The 5,518-nt window shown below is 47.2% G+C and overlaps 1 pseudogene; it reads right to left on the bottom strand.

The window, feature by feature from the left end:
- Window positions 1–1,519: 1,519 nt before the first annotated feature.
- Window positions 1,520–2,542, bottom strand: LOC129522076 (dnaJ homolog subfamily A member 1-like; annotated as a pseudogene).
- Between the last annotated feature and the right edge of the window lie 2,976 nt (window positions 2,543–5,518).

The raw sequence follows: 5,518 nt of genomic DNA, 5'->3' as shown, positions 1-5,518 counted from the left end.
GCTGATGCTGTAGGTCCCGTGACCACTTTGAGCACTTCTGGGTACATTAAGAATGAGCAAAATAGGCCCAGAGTTCATAAGGAACGTGGCCAAATCCTACACCTCGTAAGTGGCTGAGCCAACACTTTAATCTCACTCAAGCCAACTAAACCTCAGCGGAGGCGGGGAGGCCAGTAATTGATGCTAAGGGGTTAGCTAATAGTTAAGTGTTACTTTGTTGGGCCAAGGGTTCAGAGCTAGAATTCAGAGGGTGCTTGAACTTGGGGAATGAACCAAATGAACTTCTTTCCTTAATGAACTTGGGAAAAACAACCCCATCTTTATTTCACTAACCTCTAACTGAAATTAGCACCTTCTCCCACCGTGTACGTGTACGCAGCAACGACCCTCCACAGCCTGAGTAGTGCCCTTGGCCCCTGGTGGAGTTAAGGACCCGGGAAGGAATTCTAGACCTGCCGCATCCAAAGGTGCTGCTTTGACATATTGATTATTTTGGGTGGAAGGCACTGGAAAAACAGCAGGTGCAAAAAAAGGGCACTCTGACCTCCCTTCCTTTTTTTTTTTTTGAAAGCAGAGGACAAATTCCAACGTGAAAGATGTCTCCTCCCTGCAGCAGGAGGAGAGCAACATTCTTATCGCCAGAGACAGGGGGGCCTTGGCTGAGAAAAATCTGCACAAAGTTTGTTGAAATAACTTGTCTTCCTTTAGCCTTCCCGTATATTTTAGTCACTTTTCCATAATTTTTATGCTTTGTTCAACTCAGTGTAGTGCCAAGGCCTTGCCATTTCTTGGGTCTTCACTTCCTTATGAGGGCTCTGGTGTCGCATAAAACTTATTAAATAATTTTTCAAAGATTTATTTGAGAGAGAGAGAGAGAGAGAGCAAGTGGGGGCGAGGGGCAGAGGAGAGGGGGAGAGAGGATCCTAAGCAGACTCCCCACCGAGTTTGGAACCCGACCTGGGGCTCGATCTCACTACCAAGATCATGACCTGAGCTGAGACCAAGAGTCTGACACTCAACTGACTGAGCCACCCAGGTGCCCCTTAAGTAAGTTTTTGTGCTTTCTCTCTTGTTAATCTATCTTTTGTTCCACAACCCAGCTGAGAACCCAGAAGGTAGGAGGAAAGAGATTTTTTTTCCTCTCCTACATGGATCACTGATAAAATCTCAGATCTCTTCATAATTCTTTACACGTGCTGCAGATATCTTGAAATATTCTTTATGTTCCATGTTATCTCCAAATTATGCTTAATTCGAAACACTGCTCTATCTTGTTAATGGGTGAATAAAGAAGCTCATGTATTATTGTTTTTTTTCTTTTATATTTGAGTTTATTCTTCATTTAACTTTTAAAACACTACTATAGTTGAATATTAAAACAAAAACAATAGCAAGCAGTGAGCTATGATTATGGTCCTTCACTCATTCACTACTGTATATAAAATGCCAGCAGGGTTATTCGTGCCCCATTAAAAGGTCTGACACTGAACACCCCCCCAGGATGATGTTCGTCATCCTCCTATGCTTCCCCATTGTAATGGCACCATCTTTCCTGTTCGGAATCAAAGTCCACCAGTTCCACCTGGTCCATTTCATCAGTCTCCTCTACTTCCTTCCTCTCAGGTAGGAGTTTTTCCAGCAAATAAAGTCTATCAGGAGAGAGAAAGCCATTCTCGGGGACGTTTACCTTAAATCCGATGATTAGGCGACCCTTCTCATATGGTCTACAATAAATTGGCATGCCTCCGTTTAGCACACACTTGATATCCCCATGCTTGACCATCTGACCTGGATGAGAGGTGATGACGATGGTTCGGTTGTCAAGAGTAGATACTGGCTTTTGAAAGCCACACAGGGCTTCAACCAGCTGTATATCCATACTCATGTAAAGATCTTCTCCTCGTGGACTCAAAACAGCATGGTCCTTCTGATCTAAAACAATGATAATATCTCCTGGTTCCAGTCCTTTTACATCTATCTTTAGGACTGATCCGCTCCCCACGACCCTGGCACTCCATGCACACAGATTGAATTTGCTGAACCATTCCAGGTCCTATCTGATGAATTCTTGTTTGCATTCCAGTACCTCGGCAATTGGGACAGCATTCGACTGCTCCTTTCTTACCACCTCGGCCTTCACATTTATCACAAATCACATTCTTTGGCAGAGCTAGTTTTCTTGTTGCACCATTATATAAATCTTCTAAGGTTACTGAGAGCTGATGTACAACATTTTTACCTCTCCTTTCTCTCTGCATCCTGCCTCCTCCTCCAAAAAACATATCAAAGATGTCCATGGGGGAGCCAAAACCACCACCAGCTCCACCTTTAATTGCCTGTTCTCCTTCGTCACGTAATTCCCTTTTCTTTGCATCAGAGAGCACTTCATAAGCTTGAGAAATCTGTTTAAACTTGTCTCCTTCATTTGGATTCTTATCAGGGTAGTACTTCGAGGCCAGTTTCCTATAAGCCTTTTTCAATTCCTCCAGGGTGGCATTGGGTTTGACCCCAAAACATCATAGTAAGTGGTTTCTTTCACCATTTTCTATAGCCGGTGAGAGGACGGAGGCCAGTCTGGGGGAGTGGGAAAGAGCACGTTGCTGGGCACAGCTCAGGCAGCCACTGCTCCTCTGTGTCTCACCGAGCCTTCTGGAAAGTTCCCAGCTCATGTATTATTGTACCACCAATTTGTTTGAAAAAAGTATTTTGGTAACTGTATTTCATTACAATGGGTTTCTATTGCAATAGTATGCATTTTATTTTCTGAATTGAAAAGCAATGTTCTGGGCAGCTCCGGTGGCTCAACGGTTTAGTGCTGCCTTCGGTCCAGGGCGTGATCCTGGAGTCCTGGGATCGAGTCCCGCGACGGGCTCCCTGGGTGGAGCCTGCTTCTCCCTCTGTCTGTGTCTCTGCCTCTCTCCCTCTCTCTCTGTATCTCTCAAGAATATATAGATTAAAAATCTTAAAAAAAAAAAAGCAATGTTCTGAGTAGGTGTCCTTGGCACAAAATGGTTAAGGGCCTGGGTTTTTAGTGCAGCATATATGCCCTGCCTTACTTAACTTTCAAAACAGCTTATTTATTTATTTTGTTAGTTTGTTTTTTAAGTAGGCTCCATGCCCAAAGTAGGGCTTGAACCCACGGCCCTGAGATTAAAAGCTGCATGCTCTACCGATTAAGCCAACCAGGTGCCCCCTTACGAGCTTTTACATATATAATTATATTTATATATCTTTTTCACAACAGCTTTTTGAAGCTGGTGCTGTTGTTAGCACTTCCTTTTTGCAGAGGATAGAACTGAAGATCCGAAAAGTTACTTGGCTCAGGTCACCTACGTAGAAAGTCAGAGCCTGGATTTGAGTGACATGGAGCCTCTGCCCCCAACCATTATGCTCGTGCCTAGAAATGGTAACAGAAGTGTTGGTGTAAATGGCTGGGCCTATTTAGAAAGATTCTCCTAAAAGTCCCTGCAGCCTTCCCAGTTCAATGGAACACTGGCAGGTCCCTGTTATTGCTGCCAAAGACGGGCCCAGGCCCAGAGCAGGCATGGGAGGAATCCTGCACAGTCCCTGCCTTTTCTGGGCCACCCCTGGGCCCCTGCCTCTCATTGCTGGATCCTGTCAGGTGCCTGTGCCCTGTGGCGAGGGAGGCTGGGAAAGTGGGTCTAATGGTAGGGGGCTGGCTTTGCACCGTAAAGTTGGGGCTTCCTCAAAACTGGAAGGAAGTTTGGAAGACAAAACAAAAACAAAACAAAACAAAACAAAAATAAGTTTACTACACACCCTAACATAAACCTGGCTGCTCGGTGGGTGCCAACTTCTGGCAGCGCATAGGCAGGAGGCTGTGGTTGTTGGTGGATAATAGTAATTACAGCAAGACTAATTGAATATTCATCGTGTGCCAAGCAGTATTCTAAGCACTTTTTGTGCAGTAACTTATTTTATCCTCACAGCAACCCTGTGAGATAGATATTATCCTTAGCATACCCATTTTACAGATGAGGAAACTAAGTCTGAGAAAAGTCAATGCCATTCATTGACTGTGCCCTGCTTGGGCTGCCACGTTGACAGCCTTTGAGTGGGTCGTGTACCTCACCAGCCCTGCCACTCTCTGTTATCTGACACGGCTCCCGATTTCCACATGCAAGTCTTTGGTCTGAGTCCTGTAGTTCTACATTTGAGTTTCCAACCCCTGCCCAGTTCCCTGAGACCTTTGGGGCAGGAATGGGGGCTGGGGGTGTCTTGCAGATTTATCTTAGTGGTTCCTGACCAGAACCTCCAGTATCAATAATTTTTTAAAGAGCCCCTAGAAGATTCTGGGGAGCATGGCTGAGACCCTCTGGATACCTTCAGAAACAATCTCGTCCCAGCGCAGCGGGATGAGTCCTCTTTACACACCGTCCACTCGCTGGATGGGCAGGCCCCAGGTCGGTGCTGGGATGCCGCGGTGAAGGAGGGGAGAGACACAGCTGCTCACAGTGGGGCTGGGCAGGGGGGCAGGGCATGAGGAGAAGGCAGGCTGGAAGGGCCTCCCAGGTAGCGAGCTCGGCGAGGTGGCAGCGAGAGGACCTGAAAAGTTTGACATGAACTCTTAGCCATCGACTGCAGCCTGCCTGCGCCCGAGCCTCCTGTCCTCTTCATGCCCATGGCCTGGTTGCAGACCCCTCCTGGAGCTTCCAAGAGAGGAAGGACAAGTAGAGAAGGAGGAGGATGGGGAGGGGAGCTGGGGCCTGGCCAGCTGATGACTCAAGATGGCCTGAGGCCTCTTAGATGTTAGCTTGAGGGCTGAGATGTTTCCTCTGTTTTTTTTTTTTTTTGTTTTTGTTTTTGTTTTAAAGCATGTAGGGCCCAGAAGCTGGTAAACATGGCTGGGGTAGCAGCTGGGTGACCAACTGTTCGGTTTGCACAGGATGCCGAACCAGGAAAGCCCCAGGCAAACCAGAGACAGGTGGTCATTCTAGCGGAAGCTAAGCGTCCCTGCACCTTCATCCTGGCCTGCTCTGGGTCCCGCCAGTGTGGGTTGAGACAGGTGTTTTTCCAACCTCACCATGTACATCAGCTCCTGGACTCTGGTTGAAATGCAGACTGATTCTACATCTGGGATGGGACCTGAGAATCTGCATTTTGAACAGGCTTCGAGAGGCGTGGGTGCCACTGGTCCACGCACCATTGCTTCAGTAACAAGGGCTAAAAGTACACGTAGGCTCATTGCAAACCAACTAGGGGAGGGAGATAGAGGCTTTGCTCATCCAAACAACACACCGGTATTTCCACTGGGTCGCTCTGGCCTCAGATTTGCAGTGCAGCTCAGTTGCTGAACGTATTTCAGTTTAAAATCCATGCACACCACTCACAGACAAGGCCCCTCACAGGCACCATTGACTTGCTTTGCTTTCTAACCGGATGCAGCGGGGTTGCATTTGGCAACCTCTTCTCCTTTCTCCTCCTTGTAGCTCACCTACTTTTCACCCCACAGGAGCCTGGGGCCATGTGCCAATGAGGCCAATCCCAGGGAAGATGA

Source organism: Nyctereutes procyonoides, unplaced genomic scaffold, assembly GCF_905146905.1.
Source record: "Nyctereutes procyonoides isolate TBG_1078 unplaced genomic scaffold, NYPRO_anot_genome, whole genome shotgun sequence".
NCBI lineage: Eukaryota > Metazoa > Chordata > Mammalia > Carnivora > Canidae > Nyctereutes > Nyctereutes procyonoides.
Note: the sequence above shows the minus strand (reverse complement) of the source record. Positions and strands in the feature narration are given on the sequence as shown.